Source organism: Chenopodium quinoa, unplaced genomic scaffold (genome assembly GCF_001683475.1).
Source record: "Chenopodium quinoa cultivar QQ74 unplaced genomic scaffold, ASM168347v1, whole genome shotgun sequence".
NCBI classification, from domain to species: domain Eukaryota; kingdom Viridiplantae; phylum Streptophyta; class Magnoliopsida; order Caryophyllales; family Amaranthaceae; genus Chenopodium; species Chenopodium quinoa.
In genome coordinates, this window is record NW_018742707.1 from 223,175 (window position 1) to 238,203 (window position 15,029).

Here is a 15,029-nt window from a genome sequence, read left to right on the forward strand (position 1 = left end):
CTTTCGCTTCAGATTAAGGTAAATTCCTTTGATTTCAGTTTATTTTTTCTTCGAACTCGAACTCCTTCCCCTTTTCTTTCGACTTTTCTCTTCGAAATAATCCATGGCAAGAGGAGTTAGAGGTAGAGCCCGTGCTCCAAGAAGAGCAAGGCCGATTCCCGATCCTAGGAACAGGATTGGGACCTGGAATGGTCAAAGGCCGGAGTCTGACCCTGCTGAAGGGATTAGGGCGACTCCCCTTTCCTCGGCTCCTCCTCAAAGAACGGATGAGCCGAGCGCTTCTGGACGGGATGATGAAGTTCCCGCTGTCCTTTGGGATATCCTCCCTGGGTTTTCAGAGTGGGAGAATGCCGAAGTCGTTTCGGCCATGATAAAGAACCGCCCCTACTCATGGTGGGTAGAGAACGCCGATCAATATCGATTTGCCGAGCAAATTGAGTTGCATTACGGCATTTTTGAAGCTGATGGATATTGGTGCCGAATGCCCTCAGCATCCGATAGAATCCATCGTCCACCCCCGGGGTATGTGGGGGTGTACACGAGACAGCTTCAGTATGGGCTGAGGTTCCCTTTGGACGTTTTCGTCCGAGACTTGCTGATCCATTACAACATTTCCCTATGTCAGCTAACCCCCACCAGCATCCGAAGGGTGATGACATACTTATGGGTCTGCAAGTTCTTCAAATACGTGCCGAACCTGCACTGCTTCAGAAAGCTCCATCGGCTAGTGCCAAATATTCAAAGTGGGCACGGAAGCCATGGTTCTGGGTGGTATCGGATTGAGTCCCGGCCCCAATACTTGACCATGTGGCCAAATGACTCTTCAGACAAGGACTGGAGAGGTCAATGGATTTGGGTTAGGGCACCCACAGATCCGGGACACCCTTGCGTCTTCAGCGCTCCCCGGTACTTAGCTGAGCCTGATCCCGAAATGGGAAGTCTAGGTCCCCCCGCAGATAACGGGGCGGATTCGAACCTGGATCAGCAACATATCTTCGGCAAGCTGCCGAACCCGGGGGGAGTGGTCGAATGCAGCATATCCCGGAGACTTGGCTCCCCGATACGCATTACGTTTTCCAAGAGAATATGCTAGCAGCTGTTGGCCTCAGCCGAAAGTTTAAGGATGGTAAGCTTCTTCGGCTGGGGCCGAGGCTTTTAACTACCTCTTTTTCTTCTCTCGCTTTGCTTTTTTATGCTGTGCCAACATATCTGAGCTAAACTTTTTCCCTTTCCCTTTTTTCAGAGCGGGACGAGACCAACGTTGGTATTAACTACGCTCGTCTTGGTGTTAACCGAGAGCGAGTTGTAACTGAACGGGCCCCGTCTATCACTGAGCCGAGGCATAGGGAAGTTCATCTGGATTCTTCCCACTTCCAAATTGAGGCTGTTGCTCTGTATCAGAGGCAGAAGCCTTGGTGGAAGAAGAGAGACCCTTGGTTTCAGCTGCTGAACGAAGAAGCTGAAGCTGCCCGCACAGCCGAAGAGGTTGCACGGGTACTTGAGGCTTGCGAAGGAGGAGAAGGGTCCTCCAGAGCTGCTGAGGCCGAAGCTGCAGCTAGAGCAGCTGAAGAAGACGAGGCTTTGCTGAAAACCTCGGTGAGCTTCAGACAACTTTTTTTCTTTTCATTTCTTTTTTTTTTTTTTTTTTATTACTCACTCTTCTTCCCCCCTGTCTGTTACAGTCTGAAGAGAGTAACAGACACAGAGAAGGCAAAGCTCCTGTTCGTCCCGAAGATCAAATACAAGAGTCTTCAGACTCAGATATGGACGAGCAGCCCCTTCTGAAAAGGCGCCGAAGGATGGCCATCATCGGCCCTCATGACTTTCAGCAGAGGCCGATGACCATCGGCGTCGCAATAAGGGAACCTGAGGAAGGCAATGGATCGCCGAGGGTTCCCCAGCCAACACCCCAATCTCCTCAAAAGACCCCTCCGCCACCTCCTGAGATGGAGGTGGATCAGAGAACTCCCGAACCTAAGGGAGGGGTCCAAGAAGAAATCAAGAAGTGTGCTGCTGAGCACGAAAATAAAGATGCCGTGATGTCCAGTGCTGAGGGCTTCACGGCAGATATCGCAAGAGAGGTTGAGGCTTTCGTCCTCACCCCTGAAGAAGAGGAGGTCATAGTAATTGACTCCTCTGAGAAGGACGATGCTGAGACAACCAAAGCTAATCAAGCTCCATCGTCGTCCTTCCCTTCTTTCCAGACTCTGCATTCTGGAGAAATGGGTTTCTCGGCCCCCCGAATTCCAATCCCAGATCACATCTGGGACCTCATATGGGGTCAAAACCGAGAAGGAGCTGCAGCCTACTTCGGCAATTTTGCTGGCATGTCCGAAGTAGACAGGCAAGGATCTGGTCGCTGAAGGCCACTGCTGGGATGGGCGAATCCAGTAGATCAGTTCCTGACCCAGCCAGGTCTAACCAACTGCTGATGATGCAGGTAATTTTCCTTCATTTCCTCCGAAATTCAGCTCTTTATATATATATATACATTTTTTTTATTTATTATTGTCTTCCTGTTTTCAGTTCGTGCACAATCAGACTCTCACTGTAGAGCTGATTGATACCCTACAAGATAGGGTAGACGCTGCTGTGCACGAAAAGAAGGTGGCTGAAGAGGAAGTGAAGCTTGCTAAGCTGAAGCAAGCAGCAGCTGAAGAGAAGCAGCAGGAGGTTGAGGAGTACGGTAAAAAAGCTGCCGAAGCCCTGAAAACCTTCTGCGATGCTATGGAGAAGGAAGTTTTTCCTCCACTGATGGAAGGGGAAAAATTCCTCCAGGAGCATATGGGAGTGGACGTCTCCAAATTCAAGGCTGCCATTGAGAGCCGAATTCAAGAAGGAACTGCTGCACAAGCTGAAGTGCAGCAGCGTCTAGAGGCTCTTGAAACCAGCCGAATGGCTGCTGAAGAGTTGCTCCTGGCCAAAGACGTCCAACTCTCAGAGGCTGCTGCTGCTGCTGAAGCTCAAAGAGCTAAATTCCAAAAGGCTGAGGATCAATTGCTGATCCAGAAAGTTGAAGTGGCCCAGGCTCAGACAAAGGCTTTCCAAATTCAGCAAGAGCTGAATGAGCTGAAGGGTTCCTCCTCCAAAGTCGCTGATGAGCTGAAGAAATCCAAGGAAGACTTGGAGGAGACCCAGAAGAAGCTGGCTGATGTTGAGGCTTTACTCAAGGTCCGTGTTTATACCCAAGAGGAATATGAGATGGGTTTCAGAAACGGATTCCGAGTATGCCGAAGAGTCTGCCTTCATGCTGAGCCGAAACTGGACTGGTCTAAATGTGCTGAGTGGGTCCAGAATCCCGAAGACCCTCACATGAAGTATGCAACTCCAGCTGAAGCTGAAATTCTTAAGGCTGAGGAAGCCGAAGAGGAAGCTGAAAGACTGGAGTTGGAAGCTGAGCAGAGGGAAAGGGAGGCTCGGCAAAGTGCAAAGCCCGCTTCTTCTGCTGCTGGGGCTGAGGCCACCATGGGGCTCAACGCTGATCAGTCTGATCCTCCGGCTGAAGCATAGGAACTCGGGCAGTCGTCTTCAGAATCTTGCGGTTCATCATGTGCTTAACTTTAGACTTGCCGCTTTCTGAGTTTTTTGCCTTGTTTTTTTGCTTCAGCTTGCCTTGTCGTACAACAGTTTTATTTTTTTGCTTATGTACGTATTTCGGCAGCTGTTATTTTCCGCTTGTGGGCGGCTGCCGATACTGAATTATTGAACTTGTAGCTCAATTTTTGAGCATGAAATATTAATCTAATGCTCTTTTCTTCAGTTGCTTTACTTTTGAATGCTTTACTGTTTCTTTTCTTCAACTCTGCCGAACATAGTTGTACTGAGTGCTTCTTGCCCCCACAGAAATTGAAGTATGACTTCAGTTAAATAAGCAATTTCTGAACTTCTTCAAAATGGGTATCCGAAACACAGGGCCAACTGAAGGCAATGCTTCTGGGATACAAGTCTTACTGAAGATTGACTGTCTGAAAGTTGGATATCCGAAACACAGGGCCAACTGAAGGCAATGCTTGGGATATTAGCTTTCTGGGACTAACCTCTTTAGAACAAGTCTTACTGAAGTTTGACTTCAGCTGAAAGACCAGCGTTCTTAAAGAAGACGCATATCCGAAACACAGGGCCAACTTAAGGCAATGTTTCGGATAATGGCTCTCTGGGATACAAGGCTCAGTTAAGGCAATATCCCAGAATTGTCCATGGACTCATGTCTTTGGAGAACAGGTCTTACTGATGTTTGATTTCAGCTGAAAGACCAGTGTTCTTTAAAAAGACTGAGTTTTGTAAGCCATCTGAAACCCAGTTACCCGAAGGCGAAGGTTTCAGACGAGGCTGATTTAAAAATTTTCAACTGTTGCTGTTATCCTTGATTTTCTGTCTATCTTTGAAAAATGGATACCCGAAACACAGGGCCAACTTAAGGCAATGTTTCGGATAATGGCTCTCTGGGATACAAGGCTCAGTTAAGGCAATATCCCAGAATTGTCCATGGACTCATGTCTTTGGAGAACAGGTCTTACTGATGTTTGATTTCAGCTGAAAGACCAGTGTTCTTTAAAAAGACAGGTTTTGTCAGCAATCTGAAACCCAGTTACCCGAAGGCGAAGGTTTCAGACGAGGCTGAATAAAAAACCCTTAGAGAGTAGATAGAACAAAGAAAATTTTGAAAGGATAAAAAGTTGTAAATATTTATATAAATGGCGGCTCCAAGGCCTTTCATTAGTTCAAAATGTACTTACAAAGATTGTTCTGCCTCGAAGGGTTTACACATGGTATTTTTTCAGTACATCAGCGTTCCAGTGATTTTTCAACTCAGTTCCATCCAACTGCCGAAGTCGGTATGTCCCTGGCTGAAGCTCATCATAAATTTCATAAGGTCCCTCCCATGTAGCTGAGAGCTTCCCATGGATTCGGCCTTTCTGAACTGCAGCAGCATTCCGAAGGATAAGATCTCCAATTTTGAGAGGCCTTGCATGGACCCTTCGGTTATAAAATTTGCTGACTCTCTGCTTATAGGCCGCCATTTTATCTCGAGCTGAGTCTCTTACTTCGTCGAGGAAATCGAGAGATTCCCTCATCAGTCGCTCATTCTCAGCCGAGAAATGGTGCACTCGAAGGCTCTCAGAGCCAATTTCCACTGGAAGGACGGCTTCGGCACCATACACCAGTTCAAAAGGTGAGTGGCCCGTTGCCTCTTTTTCAGTTGTCCGAAGGGACCAAAGGGTTCCAGGGAGCTCCTCTAGCCATTTGGACTTTTGATCTTCCACCCTCTTCTTGAGGGCATTTAAGATCTGTTTATTTGCTGCTTCGGCTTGTCCGTTACTTTGCGGGTGGCATACTGCTGAGTATGCCAGTTTGATGCCGAACTGATCTGTATATCGCTTCAGCGGTAAGTTATCAAATTGCCTCCCATGATCGAAGACAAATACTCTCGGGATGCCAAAGCGAGTGATGATGTTCTGCCAGATAAATTTTCTGACAGTTTGCTCTGTAATGTTCGAGGCTGCTTCGGCCTCGATCCATTTACTGAAGTAGTCGACACCAACTATCAGCCATTTTTTCTGGTACACAGCCTCTGGAAATGGTCCCAGTATATCCAGTCCCCATTGGGCAAACGGGAGTGGATTAAGGATCGGCTGAAGATCCCTTGCTGGCTGATGGATAACTGGAGCATATTTTTGACATTTTTCACATTTCCGAACCAGCTCCTTAGCATCTGCGATCATGGTGGGCCAGTAATATCCAGCCCTCAATGCCTTGTGGGCTAAGGTTCTTCCCCCAATGTGGTTCCCACAGATGCCGAGGTGAATCTCCCGCAGGATATAATCTGCATCTGTTGGTCCCACGCATTTCAGCAATGGGGCTGAGAAGGACTTTTTCAGAAGTTCCCCCCTGAAGACAATGAACCTAGAGCTGGTTCTCTTCATTTTGGAGGCCAAAGCTTTGTCCTCAGGAGTTTCTCCCCGAAGCTTAAAAGCTAAAATGGGTTCCATCCAACTAGGCTCTGGGTCGGCGCAGCACACTTCAGGTGCTTCGTCGACACTTCTTACTCGACGCACTTCTACATATACAGACCTGTTCAGCTCGGTAAAAGATGAACTAGCAAGTTTGGAGAGTGCATCGGCCTGAGTATTCTGACCCCTTGGGATCAGCTGAACCTCAAAAGTTTTCAGCTCTGCAATGACTGATTTGATCTTGGCAAGATAAGCTATCATGGAGGGCTCTTTGGCCTCATAGCTGCCACTGATCTGATATGCAACTAGCTGAGAGTCTGTTTTTAAGCAGACATGATCGGCTTCCAAGGAGATGCATAATTGTAGGCCGGCGATTGCTGCCTCATATTCGGCTTCATTGTTCGAGGCCTTAAAAGAAAATTTTAGTGCATACTCAAAGGATTTGCCTTCGGGAGAAGTTATCACTACTCCTGCCCCCGAACCGTTTTCGGTGGAAGACCCATCCGTAAACACGGTCCAGCCTTTCTTTTCACTGTCCAGCACTTCTTGGTATGAGCATTCGGCCAAGAAATCCGCCAGGGCTTGAGCCTTAATGGCAGCCCTCGGACGGTAGCTGATGCTGAATTCGGTGAGCTCAAAAGCCCACTTGGCTAGCCTACCAGATTTTTCAACCTTGCCGAGAACTTTTTCCAACGGTTGATCAGTTAAGACCACTATCTGATGGCAATCAAAATAGGGCCTCAGCTTCCGAGCAGCTACTACTACCGCGAAAGCAACTTTCTCGAGTAGAGGATAGCGGGTCTCGGCATCCGTCAGTGTATGACTGACGAAATAAATCGGTTGCTGACTCTTACTCTCTTCCCTCAGCAATACTGCGCTGATGGTGGCCGGGCTCACGGCCACATATAGGTATAGAGTTTCTCCTTCAACTGGGCTAGCCAGCGTTGGGAGTTGAGCCAGATGCTCCCGAAGCTGTTGAAAGGCGTCTTTTTGCTCTTCCTCCCAAACAAGCTCTTTTGTTTTCGGGAGTTTCAGGGCTTTGAAGAAGGGTAACCCCTTATCCGAAGCTCTGGAAATGAACCTCGAAAGGGCTGCCATTCTTCCGGTGAGCCGCTGAACATCCCTCTTCGTTTTCGGCTCAGGAAGGTCGAGCGCCGCTTTGACTTTAGAGGGATTGGCATCAATCCCCCTTTTGCTGACCATGAAACCCAGGAATTTCCCTGACTTCACGCCGAAGACACACTTCTTCGGATTCAGCTTCATTTGATGCTTTCTCAAGGTGGCGAAAGTTTCAGCCAGGTCCTTTACATGGTCCTCTAGTTTTTTGCTTTTGACGATTGAATCGTCAACATAGACTTCCATGTTTCGGCCCTTTTGATCGGCAAAAACTTGATCCACCAGCCTTTGATAGGTTGCCCCCGCATTTTTCAATCCGAAGGGCATCATTTTGTAATTATACACCCCAGCGTTCGTGACGAAGACTGGATTCGGTCCAAGTTGTGTTGGGCCGAAGGTTTCCTGCACAGTGAACACACGTAAACTAGCCTCGGGGGTGTTTCCGAGGAAGGCCCCTCCGATGCTAAAGTCAGTACAATGTGTAAAAGGAAGACACTATGCAAGAGAGTTTGTAGCTTGAGGCTTTTGTGGAATATTTCTGAATGCAAGAATGAGCATATGAGTGTATGTGAATCGTCCCCCTCAATGTGTCAATATGATGGCTTTTATACCTCATCATACATGGAGAGGTTGGGCTTTAGCCCAATTGGCTTACTTTGTGGGCTGACCTTTGACTTTTGAGCAATTGGAGAGTTGAACCTTGACCTTGGGCTTTTAATTGGATCATTTAGTGCTCAGGCCCAATTTTGACTAAATTGGACCCAAACAAGTATGATGACAGATTCAGAGGCCAGAACAAGGAAAAGCAAGTAGCCATGACATTTTTGGCCATTAAGCATTTCAGCAAACAGGAAGTAAGCATGAAATTATCTGCTGTCAACAAATTATTAGTGGCTATTGTTTATAAAATACTTATGCAATAATATCAAAGGCAAACCATTTACGGCCAACTTAATCTACAAAAAAAGCTGCTATGTATATGAAGGTTCTACATTTGATCTCAACTATCAACACTATTAGAGGAGACTCCCAAAAATTGGGAATTAAGCGCACCAACTGTAAATTATTCTACCGTTCCGATACAGATAAAAGAGACTGCATGATGTATAGCTCTCAGTGGAAACACATCTATGTAATGACTAATGAGCAAGTAGAAGCCAATACTCTCATTTGAGTTCAAAGTCATAAATATTTGAAAAAAGTGAAACATAAAGCTATATTTCCAAACTTCTTTGAGAATTGGAAGACAGTCCTACCATGTTAAATCACTGCATATATAATTTTTCTCATTGAAGTCAGTGATTGAGCCTGAGGCAAAAGAAGATGGTACTGATTCATGATGAGAGATCTTGCATCTAAGCTGTAGCCTGAATGGTAAAATCTGCAGAAATAAAGCACGTGATATAGTTTGCAGAAGTCAAGATGATAGTGCTAAGATTTAAATTAAGCGATCAATAACACAACAGATTTTTGTATTTATATTGGACCATATTACTTGACTGATATAGCCAGGTTACAGAATTTGCTGGATGGCATTTCAATAAAGGGGCACAACCTTCTTTGAGAATTGGAAGTCACGCTTTGGTAGAAAATGCAGAGGCATATTGAAGGAGGTTGGAGCCTTCACCAGGAGAAACAACTTAGTAGGACCTAAAAAACATCAAAGTAGAAGTAATGTTAGAACCATGTACACACTCAAGCAGATTGTTTTAAATCGGACAATGTACCTGTATAAGAGACCGATCCAACACCTTTAGAGATAAGTGCCCTTATGACCTGTCCAAAAGGATTTAAGCTCACTTAGTAGTCCCAAAGTTCAATGAAATTAATACGGCATAGGCTAAACAAACCTTTTTCGAAAGCATCTCTATTGTTCGATTTCTGGCCTTATCTTCAGAAGCTACGGGATCTATTCTTCCGTGAGGGAATACAATCTGATAAACATGTTGTGGTCGACGTGGGCTTGCTCCAAAAACAAAGAGTAAATCTTCAACACTGGGAAACTCACGGATCAAGAGCCAAAGAGCAGTCTGGAGACCAGATATTTTACTCATCAATTTCTCAGTTCTTCTAATCTCTAATTTGACATCTCTTTTCCTCCCAATGGCTTTTCTTCTAGATGAAGCATCGAGCTCACTTTGTGTAAGAAGTATCTCCTAACATAAAAGATCTTCAGATGATATCATTCAAGCTGATAAAGATTTCAACTGCATCCCATAAAACATACCGACTCCTGGTATTCAGTTTGTAGAGCATCAAATTGAAGAGTCATATCCTGCAACATGCTGCCAAAGAAAATCCGGATTATGGAAAGCATCATCGTAAAATGAGGAGAAGTAGTTAGCTTCAGTCATCTAGAAGATATGTTGCACTTTATGACAGAGACTATGAAATTTCCATTAAAATCAACCAAAATCCTCATTGCAATTCATAACATCTCATGGAAAACATAACATCAAGCTATACTTGGATCAATGGAAAGAAAATCATTCCTAAAGTAGGGGGAAAATAATTTTCTGTGCTCCATTTTTCTTCACTCCATTTTCATTTTTTCTTTCGCCTCCAACTTTTTTAGCAAGACTTTTGCCAAGGATAATGAAGTTTAAATTTGATGTCTATTGACCCCTATTTTAATGAACCTTGCTAAACAAACTCTAAGTATTATTAAAGAAAGTTTAACAATTAAAGCCTATTATATTACTAATGGCAGAATAAATCCATTAACTCCTAATCTCTTTGACTACAACAGTAAGGTCAGACATGAAGTTTAATCACTTCTAATAGAGCATCTTATGTGTCTTCAACTTTTGCAACTCAATTTAGTTACGCCATTCCTTCTAATTACTTGTAAGTACTCGATTCTACTAAACAAAAACAAATATGTCCACTCAAATACCAGGATTATTTGTTCCCAACACCTACCTCTGAACTCCCTTAGAAAAGTGTATGTGATTTTTAATTTTTTATTTTATTTTTAAACAGAAAAGTGTGTGTTTATTCATGCAAGTCTATGGTTCCTAAACACTGATCACATCATTAATAAATATTCCTACAACAGGATTGTGAGTTCATCATAGTGCAGACTATTTGGCTTTTACCAGTATTTATTGACTGATTTTTTTTCATTGGATGATTGCAATGTTGGGCCCAAGTCGCCCACCTTGACGGGTCACACTCACACTTCACTCCACTTTAGTATGATATTGTCTGCTTTGGGCTTAGCCCGCACGGATTTGTTTTTGGGCACCTTCCCAAAAGGCCTCATACTATTGGAGTGTGCTTCCACTTATAAGGAGTTGTTCACTTTCTTAATCTTTCCATGTGGGACTTGGGATGAACACCCCAACTAACCTCCCCTAAAACCAAGGACCACATAACTCATGGCCTCCTCTCCAGCGAAGAGCTATCACCACGGGACATGCCACCTAAGCTACAATATCAGGTAGACTTTTGACGCAAGGCACCACAATCGCGAGATCACACATTTGAGGGAGCCGTCCCACACATAACGCCCGTATAGTCCCATCCAAACCGTCTGATACCACTTGTTAGGCCCGAGTCACCAACCTTGACGGGTCTCACGCTCGCTCCAATAAACGTGGCCAAGGAAGAGGGAGAAAAGATCAAAAAACCAATAATTTGAAAGGATTATGAATGTGCTAGCAAGTTTATGATTTAACGACAATTAACAATAATCGAAGAACGAAACCAAGTAAACAAAGAACAAGAAAGAATTTACCTTGGGAACCCGAATGCCGGGAGAAAACCCACCAATCCACTATGAAGTAACTTAATGATGATGATTACAAGCTCTCGATACACCATGAAAGCTCACACCTCTCTTAATTCACTCTCTTAAACCCTAAGAAGATGAACTAATTTCAAGAGGTTTTTTCTCTCTCTTAAATCTAACATCATACCCTTTACAATGATAATACATGAGTATATACAATGCTAGGCTAAATAAAACAATCCTACGGTCTTAAATAAGCCACATCGCTTAAGTCACAAAACCGTAGAAAACAGGGCATACACGAGGTTCGACGGAACCTACCCCATGTTCGACCGAACCAAGGGTGGTTCGGTCAAACCTCCAGAGGTTCGTTCAAACCTTCGAGTCAGTAGCTTTTGCAAATGAAAATCTACAACAGGTTCGACCGGACCTTTCAGAAGTTCGGTCGAACTCCCGCACTGCTCATACAAGTCTTCGTAAAATGGCCATAACTTCCTCGATTCTTGACCAAATCGAGCTTATGACCAGTCGTTGGAAAGATCTTGAGACGAGCTATCACCTCAAACTTGAATCATGTCAATATCACTTCTAGATCTTGAGATATGCCCATTTGAAGTCAGCTGTTACTTTTCATGGTTGCTTTGCACCAAGCAAACAATCCATAGCTTAACACCAAAGCTATGCACCCCCTTAGCCTCCTTGAACCGTTCTCCACACTTTTCAAGCCCAACAATCTCCCTCTTGGAGATCGGTTCAAGTGTGAGAACAAACACACTACACATAATGAACACAACATCATCATCATCAATCTCCAAAGCACACCATCTTCCTAAACACCAAGGAAGCTAGGCACATCCTTTATACCAAGGACAAAACACCAACACACTCCAACCAAGAGAGCACCATCACTTCCTCTCAACGGAGGAAGCAACAACCCACACTTCCTTTCTACCAAGGAAGCAAAACCGAGGTCTCATCCAACCCCGAATCAACATCACAAGCAATGGAATTTTTCTTTGTTCTCCGAGCACTCCTACCATGCTCCCACCCGAACTTGACACCATCCATGACAACACACGAGCTTTTGGCCTTTCCCTTTGTTTGTGGAGCATTCCGACCATGCTCCCACCCAAACACAACACCCTTAGCTTGCTTTTCATGCACAACACCCTTGTGCACATTCTTCACACACACAATATCCTTGTGTGTCTTCTTCACATCACTCACAACTCCCAAGTGAGCTCCCTTCTTTTAGCTTGTTTCAACAAACGACACCATCTTCAAAGAATCACATCCACCTTCAGCACCTACACATGTGTTCCCCGAGGTGTACAAGGAGCCATTCAATGTTCCATGAGCTTCAACAAGAGCTCCCTTGACAATCCTCCAAGATCCCCTCTCAAACACAACTTTGTAGCCGGCTTTGTCGAGTTTATTAACGGAAATCAAGCTTTTCTTAAACTTTGGGATTTACATGACATCCTTCAACTCCAACAAGCCACCATTCATGAGCTTCACACTCACATTTCCACTACCCATGACTTCAACACATTCACCATTTGCAAGGTGAACACCCTCAAGCTTTTCGAACTTGAAACTCCGAAACAACTCCTTACATGGAGTGGAATGAACCGAAGATCCGGAATTAAGAACCCAAGCATCCACAGAGCACTCCGTGCTTACACACAAAGCATCCGAATCATACTCCGTCACTGAGTTCGTGGATGCATCCTCATCCTCATCACTCCCTTGGCTCTTGCCTTTCCCATTCTTCTTAATCTTGGGGCAACTTCTCTTCACATACCCCTCACCGCCACATCCCAAACACAACACATTGGCATTCGATCTTCCCGACCCTCTACTCTTTGACCTCCCATGATGACTAGCACTCCCACATTGTTGTCTTCCCCTACCCCTACTCTCAAACGCATAAGCCTCATCGGATGACTCCCCGGATTCTCTTCTTCGAGTGCTCTCACTCAAAATCAAATCCCTCACATTATCACTCTTTAGTTTCGTCTTCCCCGAAGAGTTGCTAATAGCGGCCACCACCGTTTCCCACGACGTAGGCAAGGAGGACAACAAAATCAATGTCTTCACCTCATCATCAAACTTAATCTCCACCGGAGACAATTGGCTCAATATCGAATTGAACTCATTCATGTGTTCCGCGGCCGAGCTACCATCGTTCATCTTCAAATCAAACAATCGACGCATCAAGTTCACCGCCGAGGGCTTTTCATACATACTTGATAGAGTTTTGATCAAACCCGCCGTTGTTTTCTCATCCTTGACATTGTAGGCAACATTCCTAGACAATGACAATCTCACTACTCCAAGTGCCTTGCGATCCAAGACCTTCCAATCCTCCTCCTTCATACCGGAGAGTTTCGTTTCTTCAAGAGGTTGATAAAGATCCCTTTGGTGCAAATAATCCTCTATTTGCATCTTCCAAAACCCAAAATATTTTCCATCAAACTTCTCATTCCTTACTTTCACGTCTTCCATTGTAAATCAATCCCAAAATTCAAGATTTAAAATTCTAATAACAAACAATTGAAATTCCAACAAACCACTCAAATTTTGAACACCACAACACCAAAAATTAAAACTTTAACACCAAAGAATCAAATTTTGGATTTTCAATCACAAACAACAAGCAATTCCACACAAACTAATCCAAAATACCACCAAATTAACCTTGGCTCTGATACCAATTGAAAGGATTACGAATGTGCTAGCAAGTTTATGACTTAACGACAATTAACAATAATCGAAGAACGAAACCAAGTAAACAAAGAACAAGAAAGAATTTACCGTGGGAACCCGAGTGCTAGGAGAAAACCCACCAATCCACTATAAAGTAATTTGATGATGATGATTACAAGCTCTCATTACACCATGAAAGCTCACACCTCTCTTAATTCACTCTCTTAAACCCTAAGAAGATGAACTAATTTCAAGAGGCTTTTTCTCTCTCTTAAATCTAACATCATAACCCTTACAATGATAATACATGAGTACATATAGTGCTAGGCTAAATAAAACAATCCTACGGTCTTAAATAAGCCACATCGCTTAAGTCACAAAACCGTAGAAAACAGGGCATACACGAGGTTCGACGGAACCTACCCCATGTTCGACCGAACCAAGGGTGGTTCGGTCAAACCTCCAGAGGTTCGTTTGAACCTTCGAGTCAGTAGCTTTTGCAAATGAAAATCTACAATAGGTTCGACCGAACCTTTCAGAAGTTCGGTCGAACTCCCGCACTGCTTAGACAGGTCTTCGTAAAATGGCCATAACTTCCTCGATTCTTGACCAAATCGGGCATATGACCAGTCGTTAGAAAGATTTTGAGACGAGCTATCACCTCCAACTTGAATCATCTCAATATCACTTCTAGATCTTGAGATATGCCCATTTGAAGTCCGCTTCTACTTTTCATTGTTGCTTTGCACCAAGCAAACAATCCATAGCTTTACATCAAAGCTATGCACCCACTTAGCCTCCTTGAACCGTTCTCCACACTTTTCAAGCCCAACATAATTTTTATAGAGGTGACGTGGCCAAAGAAGAGAGAGAAAAGATCAAAACACCAAAGGTCGAGGAAGAGGTAGAGGAACAAATAATTTCAAAGAAACTATAACAAAGCAAATATTCAATGTTACAATTGTGATAAATATGGTCAATTTGCATGGGAATGTTATTAAAAAAGGTGCAGGGAGAAACAAATCTTATTGAAGATAAAGAAGATGTAAAAGATTCAACCATGCTATTAGCTCTCAAAATAGATGACAAAAGAGATGATACTTGCATATGGTATCTTGACAATTGAGCGAGTAATTATATGACAGGAAACAAAAAACAAATTTGTTGATCTAGATACAACTGTGACAGGGATTGTTACTTTTGGCAATGGCTCAAAAGTAAAGATTGAAGGGAAAGGTACAATGATGATTGAATTAAAGGATTCTAGTCACTAATTAATTCCAGATATCTATTATATTCCTAACTTAAGAAGTAATATCTTAAGTGTGGGTCAACTCTTGGAGGTCAATGGATGTAAATAATAATGGAGGGACAAAAGTTTAGCTACGTGATGGATACTCTAAGCTTATAGCCATAGTCTCTATGACAAAGAACAGAATGTTGAAAGACGTGTGTTGAAGGTCCATCTTGAAAGTGGCAAATGAAATTTGGTCACCTTAATTTTGAATGACTAAAGGAAC